The sequence below is a fragment of the Lampetra planeri genome, chromosome 42 (genome assembly GCF_965212315.1).
Source record: "Lampetra planeri chromosome 42, kcLamPlan1.2.h2, whole genome shotgun sequence".
In the NCBI taxonomy this organism is placed as follows: Eukaryota; Metazoa; Chordata; class Hyperoartia; order Petromyzontiformes; family Petromyzontidae; genus Lampetra; species Lampetra planeri.
In genome coordinates this window covers 1,734,004-1,749,915 of record NC_136148.1, presented here as the reverse complement: position 1 = coordinate 1,749,915, position 15,912 = coordinate 1,734,004, and the positions used below count along the sequence as shown (strand labels likewise).

General features: G+C 45.2%; 1 protein-coding gene across 3 annotated transcripts in view; it reads right to left on the bottom strand.

Moving 5' to 3' along the window:
• LOC144732291 (teneurin-3-like) overlaps positions 1 to 15,912 on the bottom strand; it is a 417,468-nt gene that overhangs the window by 395,213 nt on the left and 6,343 nt on the right. The window contains exon 1 of one of the 3 annotated variants that reach the window (XM_078613737.1): positions 6,650 to 7,005. The exons of the other annotated variants lie outside the window; for them this stretch is intronic. The gene's annotated coding sequence lies outside the window, so the exon portion shown is untranslated. Of the gene's footprint in view, positions 1 to 6,649; positions 7,006 to 15,912 lie in introns of those variants that run through there. 3 annotated transcript variants of the gene reach the window in all.

Sequence of the window (15,912 nt, the reverse complement as noted above, 5' to 3'; positions counted from 1 at the left end):
CCCATCATCCCTCTGAAGTCGATACATTATTGTACTACTTCACGGGGGCGGGGGGGGTATTATAGATGTACTGCATTTGTATCTTAAACCATAGGAGTGTAAGCGTCTCCAGCACTGGCTCAGGGCTGTAAGCGAGAGATGGAGCACCGATGCCTCAATGCTTGTTTGAACAGGATATCACTTTGACGTCACTTAATAATATATTTTACTCAAAATAACATTTTGGCCGAAATTTTGTGCAAAAGCTTTCAAAGGGGTAATGCAATTCAATGCACACGCAGAACATTATGGCTTTTACCTGCACTGCCCAGCGGTAGCATTTCCGTCATTACTCTACCGACTAATAACAATTCCACGTGTCACCCGGCAGCCCCAACGTTTCCCAGCAGAGCACGAAGCCCATACATTTCCATTTCGCGAACGGGGAAAGAAAAAAACACGCGCGCACACATTCTCCGCTGGCGGCAAAACGCAGAGAAATGCTGTTGTTCATTTCCTCTGACTGTCGTGTTGCTGTAGTTAACGGCAAACGCAGCGGCAGTCGCACGCGCGTGTGCCAACGCGTGTGCCAAAGCGTGTGCCCAACTCGTGTGCAAAGCGTGTACCCACGCGTGTGCCCTACTCATTGTGGGGAGCGGTAGTGTAGCGGTTAGCGCGCTGCACTACGAACTTGGCGACCCGGGTTCGATTCCCGCTCATGGCAAACACCAGTGACGATTATCTGAACCGGTTCTGGGCCTCCCCTAGGTCGACTCAGCCTCAAATGAGTACCTGGTGCGGTGTGTAAACATCGCCGCTAGGGAGACAAAGGCGGTCGGGCGTGGTGCTGGTCCACCCACCCCCTCGTGTACCGTTCCGGCCTTCATAGGTGCTCGCTAACAGCACTTGCCCCTACAGTCTGTTAGGCTATACGGGGGATCTTTGTCTTTGCCCTACTCATGTGCAACGCGTGTGCCCAACGCGAGCGCAAGTGGGGGGAGGGCACGGGGCGACGAGAAGCCGCACAGCCGTCTCGTTCCAAAAACACCGCTCGTCTGTCTTGTTAATCATGCCCATCGTCGTTGTTACATCCCTCTTGGCTTTTCCTTTTTTTACTTTCCTATAACGTCAGCGTTTGCTGTACTTTCCCGCGTGGCTTATCCCGGGGATGCTGCCGTGGTTGTTCATGGTCAACGCACGGGGATTACAATCCAGAGGTCCCTCGGTTTGATTCAACTTCACGGAGTAACAGTTGACACAACGGCGAATGTTTTCTTTTAAAATCCTACCTATGGTTCCGTCCGCCCACCAGTATAATTAATGGGTCCACCACAGTTTATAAACCACCAAATAAATAAATGAATGAAGTGTGCGCACTCCCACGCTTTTGCATGACGTCAGGCCAGTGGTGGGAGATAAGATGTTAAATTACCCTCTTTGACACCGGTCAAACATCTCGGGAAAAAAAAGTTGGGAGTACTCACACTTTACCCTACCACACACGATCTGCCCGGTGACTGCGGTGTGCATGTGTACAGCAAACTGCTGGGTCGACAGAGGGCACGGGAATTTAAGAAGCTCGCCACCACCCCCGCCGCTGTTTCAAATGCCGCGCCAGGAGATCGGGGTCCATACCTACGACCTCCGGATTGCGAGTTCCGCATGCAAACCACAGCAGCAGCAACAGCAGCAGCATCATCCCTGTTCATTCCAAAGCCCTCTCGAAACTTTCATGTTGATGTGCACAGCGATCACGACGAGGCTGGCAGTTGGGGAGTTCAGACAATGATCCGCGAGGTTTCTTTCGCTTGCTCGAGCCACCACGAGCAGACATCTTAGGTTGTCACCCCGAGCCCCCAGATTGCGCGCTGCAGTCTGACACAGCATTCGCCGTGGACAAAGAAACCCTCTCAGTGCAGGAGGCGTAATCTGAGCAGCGATCGTAAGCGGAACACAGATAGCGACCCGATCGGCTTAGCGCTGACAGACCGCTTATCTGGTTTAGTTACAAACTTGTTTGGCACCGACGACTTAGCAGTTCAATTACTTTTTTAATTTAATTTACCGGGGGGAGGGGAGGGGGGAGAGAATTGGGCTAGTGTGTTTTATCTTCTGTTTGCCGTTTATAAATGACTATCGGTGAACTTGGACGAGAGCAATGCAGCGTGGAGAGTTTAGACTCACGCGAATGCAAGCGGGGTAGAAAGCCTACAATTATATTTAAACCTTGCCTGCACAATAGTTCATAGGCAGTGATGATTAAAGGTTACAATTCATTTAATTATACTGCTATTTGGTTTTTTAAAGTACACTTGAAGTATTTCCAAGAGGGAATTTGTTCTAATAATGAAGCATATTTTAGACAATTATATTTGAAAGGCAGCGTGTAATATGAAGCATACGGTACGTAAAAGCTTATTCGTGGGTTTGGATTGGTTTTTGCGAGGACGTTTTGTGGTTTTGTCAGTTCGGTGAGACAGAATTGCACTACTCCTGCACAACATTATCTGCCAAAGAGCTAGAAATCACAGCACTCAAAAACACCTAAATTCTAACGGAATTGGGGAAGCTGACGGATTATGATGGTTAGCACCACAATGGACCTGCTATCCTGAGTTCGCCGGCTCGAAGTCCCCCACCTCTGGTCATCCAGCAGTACGCATGGCTATACCCCAGTCGATTGGCAGGTTGTGTGTGGTGGGGTAAAGTGTGGGTACACCCCCCCCCCCATCTTCCTCTGGAAGAGGTCTTTAGAGCTTATTCTAGTGGAGGCTCTTCTGCCAGCTATGTTTGTGAGCAAGGCAATACCTGGTCTGCACCTTTACCAAATAGAAATTCAATATTATTAAGTTAGTTTAACACGTAGGCTTTCGCGACCAATATTATTCATAATAAAGGTTTTTGGTTAAGATGGCGTTATTTATAAATGTATCGCAACCCTCCACCACCCGACACGGCCAATCAGCAAAAAAATGTGTCACGTTGACAAAAGGCAAATAGTTCACTACTTTAGCCCACCGGTGTATTGAAGAGTAAATCCTCAACAATGACAATTTTTGAATTTCAACATCATCATCAGCCGTGATCGATTCGATGTTGGTCGAAGGACGACACAAGCCATCAACATCTAGCCGCACACCCATTGGATGAAAGATATGTGACCATATTTCACCACGCCAGTCAGTGTGGGTTGGTTATAATACCATTTGCAACCAATATCACCCAAGCTCCCTGCAGCATGAACATCTCACTGTAACGCATCTTGCTTGTTTAGCGCATGTTCCATTTATGACCTTCAGACCCGACATCAACTATTTTGACTTGTGCTCCAAGTTAAATTACTGGCCAAGGTTAACATCAGTGGCAAGTGTCGTGAACCATGGTCAGACAACAGCCCCCAACCCACCCATGACCGGCGTGATATGGGGAAAACTATCATCCAGCAGTGGATCGAGAATTGCTTAAATGTATAAATATTTTTTAACACCAGTACCATTCACAGATTGCATCACTGGGTATACTTTTGCGCGATAATGTGTGCTTACAAAATGAAGTTGACCATAAAAATAACTGACATGGGCTTTTTTTAATAACCGTTCATTAAAACCTAAACTTTTTCATTGATTAGATTAAATTGTCCTTAGTCCTTAATTTATTGCAGAACTGTACTATTTGTAAAAAGGATTTCAAGTCTTTTGCGAGGGTGGGAATCTTATTTTCTGGCCAATATGTGGCCTCCAAGATTCGTTGCTTGGTTTTCAGTAGCCGAAACTTTATAATGCATGTGCATCATCCAATGCACTTTGTTTTTTAGTTGCTGGGTGACCAACGTCCATTTATCAATTTCCTCGGGTGTTGGAGGCGGCCACCACTGCAACTCCCACTTCACACAATCGGGGCGAGTTTGAGCTAAGGGTTAAGGAGTTATCTAAAAATAAATGACGCTTGTCTCTTAGTTCTTAGAAGTGAGAAAGATTAGTCACCATTACCAGAAGGTAATGTATCAAGTTTGTTTGACAATACTGAAGGCGTTTATTTAAACACATTGATTCAACGCAGCTGTAAATATATTTGATTTGCAGTCCTCGCTGTTGGCATCCATTTTGACTCCTAGCTATGAATCGGAACAATCTGAACGTGTAGTGGCCAGCCACATAAAATTCCCCTCGTACGTATGTTGAACGTCTTTCACATCGTACATATGCAACAGTGCTTATTGGAGGTGTGGGGGAAGGACAACAAACTAAACACAAAAAACTGTTCTAAAAAAATTAGTTTTCATCCTAGATTTAAAAGTGCATAGCTCCAGTGGCTTCCTAATATCAGAAGGAAGAGTGTTCCAGACGGCCGCAGATGCGCATCTGAACTCGCGTGATGCAGTGACCGTCTTCATTTGATGGCGAGCCAGAAGCCGCTGCGAGGAAGAATTGAGTGCGTGTGATGGTTTTCGCTCCTTCACGTGGATTTACATTTCAGCAAACAGAGGGAAAATATCCCCCCAAGACAGCGGTCTCCATTACGTGGTCCGCAAGGCCGTAGATAGTTGCCTCCATAACTGCCCATTGCACAACTGTTTTTTTGTTATTCAAAACCCACCAACACAGCTGGCTATTGAATGAATCGGCCGACTGGTGGCAATGTTTAGAGAGAAATGTTTTATTTAAAAAATGTCTATTTTAATTGGGCATGGTGGTCTGCGAATCCATAAGAAGTTTGGTATCCACGACCTTAAATTATTTCATACGAGCAAAATACACGACTTTATTGAATTATTTTAAAAAAGTAATTTTAGATATACGGTGCTGTATTTATATAAAGTCCATTATAACAATCCCATTAATAGGTGTTCAATTCAATCGCAAACTTTCCCTGCGATAATTCCTTTCTGATTAGTGCAGAAACCACAGTTCACATAACAGTTTGTACCACTCAATATAGCAGTGCATTTATATGCAAAGGAGCCGCATTACGAATGCATGAGGAATTAACAGAAGAATTGTGTTTCCATTTAGGCGTTCGCAAAAAAAGTGTCTGCTATTTCAGAGGGCCCTTTAAAATAAATAATGCCTCCTTTCTTCCGACATTCTTTTCTCCACACAAAATGCAACAGTATATTTTACACAACCCACTGGGCACACGGCCTTCTGGGAGTGCATAATGTCAACGGCATTGGTTCAACACGAGCAAATCTCTGGATCGGTTTCGACATCAAGTGTGTAATCGGTAGTAAGGCTTGCTTGAACCAAATGCTGGTGAACTGCCAGCTGTTTATAGGCAAGGACACCTCTCTCTGTAAAAAAATGGTCCTAGTATCATGCAAAACTATATAATATAGTACACAAAAAATAATAATGTGTCGTCATTTTGGAGAATTTTTATAAAAAAAATTAAAAGTCATTCGAATAGCAAGCTGAACACGGGCACGCTTTTCTCATTAGCGTTACACATTTCAATGCGTTCACTCTTATTTTTTTACACTACAAGACTGTGAATTAAATAATGAACCCCGAACACCCTGGTCACATGTGCGCTGTGTGCATATGCGTAAGCATGTGCACCGAGAGTTAAAAGAGGTTAGCATTTTAGCAGGCGAGGTCTTCCAACTAATTGTCTACCACTAGTGGGAGCCATTTGCCGGGCACATGTCCAAGTTCATGGATAACTGCAAAACTACACTTGGCATTGAACAAAACTAGCACGAATTAAAATCGGCTGGTGTCAGATGCCGCACAAAAAGACATGCCCGTTGATACAAGGGTTGTTTGCTTTAACCCAAACAATAAATGAAATGTACAGTTTTAATAAGTTGTGTGTGTATATATTACACATATATGCTGTACACAAAAATCAAGCCTCATGTTATTCTCGTTTTATTAGGTTCCTATAAAATAGTCCGTTACGTACAATAGTACAAGTCATTAACGTTTGCTCATGTTGTAGAAAATTAATCATACCAATCGTGAACCTGTCTTTGCAGTTATGCGAATGGCCTTTCCTCCGAGTCAATGTGAGAATATGAATTGCACAGTGTGGTTATGTCCTGTGTGGTTAACAAATCTGCAAAGTATCAGATTATCTTTAATCGTCTGCTATTCACGTTATACCTTCATTTCTGAAACGTAACAATTCACAGCACTTTGTCAATGCACTGCTGGATGAAGGCCTCGCTCCCCAGAGCGTGTCGGTCATCGGATGCTGTTTGACTATACTTCACCACGCTGATCAGTGCGGGTTGGTGCAGGGAGGGGTCCCCAAGACCGTTTCAGACAACATTCGCCACCGGTGTGAGCCGTGGTCAGGAATCACACTCAGGTCATTGGGTTTACAGCGCCACACCACGAACCACTGCACCACTTGATTGCAACACACAATGCCACATTAGGGTAATTAAAATGTCAATTTGGCCGACTAATTAGTGGTGAAAGCATAGTAATTAGTGTCTATGTCTATCATTTGCAAGATACTGCGGCTCATCTGAAACCCAAGGTATGCTACAGCTTTAAAAATAGTTCACACGAAGTTTGTTACATTTTCCATGCAATTTCCACGTGTGCATTTCTCAACTGACATTATGCGTTGTTTTTTTTCATAACCACGTGCCAACAAGGAACTGAAGCCAATAGGACGACAACAACAAACGAGGGCAAAGACGCATCGTTGCAGCACTTACCCGCAAAGTACCGAACGACAGCATTAGCCGCAGAAGCAGCAGCAGCAGCAGCAAGCTTGCGCGAGAACTCCCATCCACCGGCCCACGTACAAAAAGTGACCCAAGTTGCACACGGGCAGCATTTGTTATGCCACCGTCTCCGCGATTGCACGCGCGCGCGCGCGCGCACGCACAGGCACGCAGACACGCGCGCGTGAACCTTCACACAAAGCGGGGCTCGCCGCTCTCTCTCTTTCTCGCCGTTCTCTCGCTACTCTCTCTCTCGCTGCGCGGCGGATCTCGGCCAGAGCCGTTGACGCTCACTCGCTCGCTCGCACAGCGCGCACGCTGCCTCCTCTCTCGCGGCAGCGGCGAAGCCAACGGAGGCGAGCGAGGGAGCCCCCGCGCGCTCTTCCCCCGGCGTGAACCATTTCCACCGGCGCCCTAGGGGGGTGGTGGTGGTGGTGGGAAGGTGGCCAGAGGAGTGCCCTTGATAAACGAGCGTCAAGCATTCCATCTCAAAATCTATCAGCATCCCCCCCACCCGCTCACCCCCCCCCCCCCCCCCAAAGTCCAGTCAGTGCCGTTTCTTATTCAATATGTCTATCGGGTAAACAAAGGTTACGCGCAAAGCCCGGCTCGGTTGATTGAAACGGTGTTTGGCCTGACAATAGAGCTCTGGCTCTACCCTGTGGAGTTGGTATAGATGCAGGCAACTGAAGTGTTGTTCCATTGTAACAAAAGCATGACAGCATTCGCGGCAATGACATTGTTTAGTAAGGGACTGCAAATGTGCACATGCGGAGCCACCACTGCTAGATGACGGTCTTACCACTGCAGCGTTCATACGACGAGCTGAATAAACAAACAAACCCGTGGTCTCGATTTAAAGCTTTCGTGACTGCAGGGATTCATCTTCTTGGTTCTTTCGGTAAAGTCACGTAGAAGGGAAGTAATAAAATAATAAAAATAAAACATAATAAAATAAAATAATTCTCACGACGTTTCGGCTACAACGCAAGCAGCCGTCTTCAGGTGAAGAATGAAGACGGCTGCTTGCGTTGTAGCCGAAACGTCGTGAGAATTATTTTATTATGTTTTATTTTTATTATTTTATTACTTCCCTTCTACGTGACTTTACCGAAAGAACCAAGAAGATAAACCCGTGGTCATTGTCATCTGCACGCAAGAACGTGGGTGCTATGGCGAGTGAGGTGGATGCTGCAGCATTGCATGCGGGAACCGAAAGTGAAAATAATCAATGGGCAATGCAGCTTTCGTTCATTGTACACCGTTGCTGTTATTCGGACCGTACTTCCATCGTCAATGTCTTTCTGCCTTAGAAAACATCAATAAACGCGTTCCTTAAAAAAAATACAATTCTTATCACAACTACATTAATATATCGTTAGAAGTTGTAACAACACATTATTTCATGAACATTTGTTTAATTGTTTACGCCCCTTGGCCACGATAGAAATACCTTTCACACTTAGTTTTCATTTTCATATTAATAAAAAACCCATGAACTGTGAAACAAGTTGAAATGTACTCTTAGGTTTATTCGGTAAATTCACGTAGGTAAAAAAACAACAAGTTGAATTGTAATGTCTCCGAAATGAGTTCCCATAAACCAGCTTATGTAACTATACCATATGTAGTTATTTACTACTCCCATATATTAAAGCTCTTACATACAAGCGAGTAATGGTGGTGGGCTGTTGCTACTTTATAATGAAGCATTGACTTCTAAGTTATTTAAAGAATCCGTGTGCAAGCACGCACGTGACTTTTCAAACTCGAATCGCATCGGTGCATATTTTTGTACCATTTTACAGACAATGGCTCATTATGAGCAGGTTGCCATGAGCCCGCTGGCAGTAAGAATTCTGAATTCCTGACGCTAAGAAAGGAGCCTGGAGCAATGCATTTCCCCAAAACACAACAAAAGAAGCCGTCAGTGTCTGCAGCCAAGGCACCGCAGCACATTCTGGTCCTCTAATAACTGGGAATACCGCTCCTGCTCCCTCGCCTGCCCATCGCCAACACACGCCGACCAACGTGGTGAAGTATGGTTAAGAATTTAGATTTATTTATTTATTTCATTCAGACCCTGTCTTTCCAACAGACCTGTTCTTCACCTGAGGACGGCTGCTTGCGTTGTGGCCGAAACGTCGTGAGAATTATTTTATTATGTTTTAGTTTTATTATTTTATTATTTCCCTTCTACGTGACTTTACCGAAATAACCAAAAAAATATGGTCAAGAATACAAAATAAAAGCCCCGATGACCGTTGGTGGATTGGTTCTCAGATGTCGCTCACCACTTGCGTTAGCCGTGGCTGGGAATTGAATTTAGCTCGCCGGGTTCATAGCGCAGCGCATTCACCACTGCGCTAGCGCTGTGTATACCATACTAGCGTATAAAAATCGCATCATAATACTTTCATTTTATATAGCGTTATTTATGCTAAAAGCATCCCATAACGCAATTAAACAATACAATCATATTAACGAATTTTTAATATATATTTTTTTATTTTAAAGAAATAAAAAATGTAAGAAATAAAAAAATGACTTCACAATTCAAAATGTGAAAGTCCCCCGCATTGGTAATCGTGATGATTTACTGCAATTCTAAACGTGCGTCGATGATGCCATCGGTAGCATCAGCGGTGCCGCGCCGGCCGCGTGTAAGGGAAGGCAGCTGGCCGCGAGTGGCCGAATGGGGCTCGCCCTGGCTGCTACGACACTCACTGTCACACTTGGCTGGCAAGTGGAATTACAAGACTCTACCAACTAATGGCTTTCGATAAATCATAACGATGAGCATTTTGCTATAGAGTGCAGCGCTACGAACCCGGCAAAAGCGCAGGAGTTCAACTCCCAGCCAGGGACGAATCGAATCAGACCCAACCTTGCTCGAACCATACCCTGCACCAACTGAGTATCGTAAAAGAAAATGGTCTTTATCTTTTGGCGACTTAAAAAATGTTGTATATGCTGTAGCATATATTTTCGGAATGCAATTTAGATGTCCATCAAGAGGTGCTACTCACAAGCAATTACAACCGAGCAATAACTCCACTCGTCATGTTTTGTGCTCTTACAGGTCAGGTTTAAGCCTCCTCTAAATACAATTTGCATTTTTGGAAGAGGGCGTGTGTTTGCTAATTTATTCGTGTATTTCTCATCCTGCTGCTTCTTTTGATCGTTGAGTGGACAAGTGCAACGACGAACGGCCGCGTCGGTGTTTGCGGTTGTGCCGTGTGAGCTGCGCGGTGCGGTTTCTCGAAGTTGTGACTTGCCGCGTGTTGTTCGGGGCACGATGTCCACCATTTCACGCGTCTCGCTCAATTCAGCAACTCTGAAGATGCTGGCTAGCACGTGGATCAAAACGTTGGACCTTGTGCCGAGCAACAACAAGCGGGACCACGACCCCGAAAACACTTTGAAGAGAATGACCGGCATCATTCAATTACTGAATGCGAAATACTCGTATTTCCGTCCACTGCCCAGGTGTACCAGTATAACCAAAATCCGTTGCCGACATCTCCGCTGGCTACCGCACACAGCAGGGACCCGCGCCTCGCACGATGCGCGGTTGTGCTCTCCTTCCGTGGATTTCGACTGGCCACAGTTACTGTCACCAGTGGGCCACATGCGAGACTTCAGGTCTATTTGGAGGGTGGGGGGGAGGTGGTTGCTTTCTCAGCGGGGCAGCCCAAGCCAGCTGGGACAAGTCCTGGGAAAGCGGAGTGTCCCCCCATTAGCGGGCTCGGCAGCCTCAATATCATTCTCACAGCTTGCACGGGGGGGGGGGGGGGGGGGCTCCCAGCGCTGCATTTATTACATCTGCATCAATGTGCGGCACTGGTGGAGAATAGGAGTTGAAGCAAGAGGATTTGGAGGGCTCGCGGGGTTGGGGTGCACGGGGGGTACGGGGAGGGGAGCTCTGATCAAATGAATGTCTGGGCCCTGACTGTGACTGCAGCTTCCTTCACACATCAGAGAGCAGGGGGGGGGGGGGGCTTTCAATGCCACACAGATGGGACCACTTTCTGACGGAATGGAAATGAGGGCCTTGCCGCAAAAAAAAAGTCAGCAGATTGAATGCGTCTCCCACTTCCCAACGGTCCACGGTGAACAGACGTGAACACGTTGCTCCACAGTGAGACCCGTAGGCCGCCGTAATGCATTCAAACCGCCCAAAGAATCGGTGCACAGCCCTTGCATACCCGTTACAATGAGCGACCCCTGTTACATATTCCTCACAACGTGGAAGCAATGGTGCAAGTGGCGGTAATGTACAATACCTGAACAACAAAAGATGGCGATGGTACTAGATTTAGCGGAGACAAGGAAGCCTTTGCCGGTGCAATTTGCGAATACAATGGATCACTGGCTGCTTGATTACTTTATTTCAGACTTATCGTGTGAGTGTGGTGGCACAACATTTGGCGAGACTAAAATACACACCTCCATTAAGAACCAGCGTGTGCATTTGCAAATCCACAAGCTTATTTAGAGGCCAGCAATAACTATATTAATTAAAATCATTCATTTTATAATCTAACGTTTTCAGGCCTCCTATACACACCTCCTCATATGCATCTAAAAGGATAAAATAAAAGCATCATAAATATTAAACGCCACAACATTTACTTAATTTTTGTTACCACCATCTCTGTAAACACCAAAAAAAATCACTGCTTTAACTAATTCATGAGCAAGCACCAATGATATGTTTTTTTTTATTATTAAACATCAGAAGTGCAGCCTTCAAATACTAATACTGGCAAAAGCAAAACCAACTAATTTCTAAATTATAAAATTAGTTGCGGGTCAGCCAAGCTTTGCGGTAGCGATCGTTGCTCCCATCCCTTAACCACGGGTTGCATTTTTCTGCCTAAAGCACGCTGGGGATCGCATGAGGGTGCCCGCATGGAGATTAAAGCTCTCCCCGCATTAACAAATATTCACAATTGCATTTGACCACGACTTGCATTGTAAGGGGAGATGACCATACCAAGCTATTTCGTAAATGTCAGCGGCACACCAAGGTATCTGCGCTCTAAAACCCACCCTTTTATTTTGATGGAAATTAGAAGCATACTCCCCGCCGTCTTTATCTGGGGGATTTATGAGCCGCGTGCAGATTTGTAATCATAAATGTCACTGCGAGCATTGAACACGCGGATTTCACAAACCAGCTGTGATATTTTCTAAGGTTTTTCTCCGCTACCTCTGTTAATGTATGGTTAGACAGAAAGACGTAAATGTTAAAACTGTGCTTGTATATTTGTTGAACAAAAAACAAAAGCACATTCAAATGCCAAATTATTAAAAAAACACTGAATCACACCGAAAAAACGTTATCTCAAAACATTTGCAAACGATCGTGTGAATTAATTTTACAGCCGGGCTTAACACGTTCACGGACCAGGTATGTGTCACGATTACCAAAGCAGAAAAAAAACCTGACCGGATTAAACTTTACAATAAATGCATTGTTCACAAGTCATCTTCATGCGAAATGTTGCAACTCATGGGCCACCACGCTACAGAATCATTACACGACGCGTATGCATTTTAAATGATGAGAGAGTTACTTAAAATGCCCAGAGTTGACGCTGCTTCATGCGTAATCTTGTCATGTCTTTCATGATTTAACGCGGGTTTTTTTTTTCGAATGAATTTCAAAACGGGTGTATATTATTTTTTGCAGATATGACGGCATCATCCAATACAGAGCGTTCCCGGATTATAGAGATAATAAAAGCCCATGACCTGGGTCAGCAAGTGTGACTTAAAGCAGCGGTATCACACTTTCGCTCATGTTCCGGTCGCAAGAAACTGCATTGTTATCGCTTCCCAAATCCTCCGTGCCGGCGATGCGCCGAATTCCAATGGAGGAAAAATGTAACCAGACTATTTCTACCATCCAGGCTGGGTGGAGCGGGCTGGCTCAGTGGCGAGTGGCACTGCACCACGAACCCGGCAACCCGAGCTCGATTCCAGCCGCCCACCACCCCAACACCTTTAACCGGCTCGCACCGACCAGAAAAGGCGAAATGTCGCCAGGCAAACCACCATGGCTGACGCGGCATGCGGATGCCCTTCATCCAGCAGTGTATTGATAGGGGGGCTATACATTGCGAGCGATGCAACGTGTCCGAGATGATGAGTGAAATGCCTCCGTATGGCCCGCCCACCGCGGAGACGGAGCGTTGAAATCAGACGACGTGTAAGGTGCTAAACGGATTATTCAATTGGAGAATCGCGAGAGATGGTGGCGGCTTGGATGGTGCGGGGGGGGGGGGGGCTTCTCTCAGCAGTTCATTGACCATGGCTGATGATGATGAAAAGAGTGAGAAACCAGCAGTGATGGGGCCAAACGTTTACTAACCCCCACACAATGAACGATCTGGACACACAGCTCAAATTAGCTGCCTGCAGCAGCCCTAACGCTACCTTTCCTGTAAAAAAGCGTGTTACGCCGACTTCCAAGCAGCAGCTGTTGTTCAGCCCTTGGGTTTTTTTCCCAGAGCAATGAGTAGCCTTGCAACTAGCGGAGCCGTTTAGATTTCATTTTACAGAAAAGGCACCGCGTCCGTAACACCGTGCGTCACTTCGAGGCTCCAGCATGGGTACTGTGCAGTCCAAGTAGGTGGAACTCTTTAGAATTTTTTTCACACCCTGTTGAATGAGACCGAATTGGAGCTAAAATGTGAACTTAATGTACCAATAAAATAGCAATACACGTAGATAGGTGACAAAATAGAAATGCTCTGCCCTACAATGCCTTGTTTACACCACTCCAGGGAAAGCATCTCAACTACAGAGCTCTAGAGCCCCTCTAGCGATGGTCTTCCACATTGGCCAGATGTCTTGGAAGAGGTGGGAGTTGCCCACACTTTACCCCACACGTGGCCGACTGATCGGTTAACTGTGGTTGTACCCACTTATACTGCTGAGTGGACAAAGACAGCAGCAATTAAGAAACGCTCGGCACATCTGGGAAACAAACCAGCGAAAACATCTGGATTGAAAGTTAAGTGTTACACCCAAAATATTCACATATGTAGACAATGATTTGTTAATATCTCTACACATTGCAGTATCAGACCAATATTTTGGCAATTTCAGACTTCAATAATTCAATACATTTGTGAGTATATATTTTTAAGCAGCTTAAATTATTTACACAATAAATATTGTGTACATTCCATGAGATTACGGAATGGCTTTAGATGTCCGATCGTACATCGTGTGTGTGTGGTGGGTGCGAGATCCCAAACACATATTTACTCAGCAATCTATAGAACTGCAACGGGAATCGTTTTTAAAAACAAATATTTGAACCTTAAATGTCTTAGACCAATCGCAATATGAAGGATTTACTTATGAAATGGAGCACACATTATAATCATTTAACAAACTCCAATTTAGTTAAGGGGGTGGAGCAATGGTTCATGAATTGTGTTAAATTCCCGGCCACGGCTAACATCAGTCGTGAGTGATATCCGAACCAGTCCTGGGTCAGCCTCCACTTCATCAACGTGCACTGATCAGCGTGGTGAGCCTATGGGCAGAACACCTGCACAGTCAACCCAGCATCCAATAGTGGGTTTAGTCAGAGCCTTAATTGATTACCATTATAAAAACTAACAATTAGTTCACGTAAATGTGTGCCCTTTAAATAACAAGTTCATGGGTGCTGTTACCCAAAACGGATGGCAAACATCGAAAACCAACGAATCTTCAGAACGTGTTTACGAGCCAAGATTACCAATCACCCCTTCCTCCGAATGTCTCTGCGTGCAACAGAAGAGGCCACGGATAGCGATTCTCATCTCTCGCCCTGGGAGGGCAAGGGCCGTTTTCCACCTTCCTCGTTGCGGCTCTGCGGGGTTGTTCGTGTCATGCATGGCCACTGATCTCTCCCCATCCCGGCTCGCCAAGCGCGGCAAGCGTTCGTATTTGTGCACTCGCTTTGTCGGAATGTAAATTATTTGCTTAACACTGCGGGCCAACCAACCGTGCCAATACCGCCGCTTCTGCTGCAGATATACATACGCTAATAAAAACAAATTATTACGAAACAACGTGTTTGTGTGTGCGTGCGCACGCGTTCCTCTGCTTGATAAAACGTTCATAGTAGTTAAGGGGAAGATAATGTTTGCTGCTATCTTAAATCATGCATCAATATCATTATCAGACATGGTCAATCCAATAATCTTCCTAAACTAAACTACTATAAACTATATTTATTTTACCAGCTAATGCCCACTGAGCTATATTGCTCTTTTCAGAAGCCACAAATGATAGCTCAACGAAGACAAATTGCTCTAAATGCACGTTTCTAAATTGCGGAGAGAAAATCGGAGAACCCGGAGAAAAATCTACGTGACCACGGGGAGAACACGCAAACTCCAAATATACAGCAGGTGTCAGGGTCAGGATCGAACCCACGAATTTCTGCATACCAAGCAAGGGAGTTGACATTTCGCCACCGCGGCGCCCGTAGCACCTGTACACGAGCCGATTGTATTGCTCCATCTCCTCAATACCCATCCTTTCAGACGCGTTTCATTCCTGATAATCTTATAACAATGTGTTTTTTTAATTATTAGGGGGGGGGGGGTGCAAAATTGCAGATTCCATTGATTAATATTGACTTCTGAAGTTCACGGTCAAATCACTTGTGAGAATCATTTTTATTTCCACCCCCCAGGTTCCGACGTTCAACGTAATGGGGTGGTGCCACGTGACCCTGCAGCCACTAGAGGTGCTACCATTGACCACAGAGTGGGGGGGGGGGGAATAAGCCAAAAATAATCAATTACCGAATCGAACTGCAAGCCTGAATTTGCGACATTTCATCAAATCATCAGAGGAGCGAATCATTACGCCCAGAGTATTCATTTCTATCTTTACCACATCACCTAAACAGGATCTTACGTAGCATTAATGTCATGTATTATTCATGCATATGAGGTAATATATATATGGACAAGCAGAATTATAATTCCAATGCTATCATCTGTGAGAGCAATCTCGACACACACCTCACTTCATCATGTGTTGCTTTCATTTCCTTGCTTCGGCTGCCTTTTCATATTTCGATATGTCACTTTTAGTTACATTTTCATACTGATCGCTTCAAATAAGTTGAAACTTGTGAAGAAATACAATATTCATGTGCTCATGTTACGTATTAATTTATTGGACGGAAATGAATGGATGCATTGAACATCATCGCTATTTTGTCAATTCTTGCT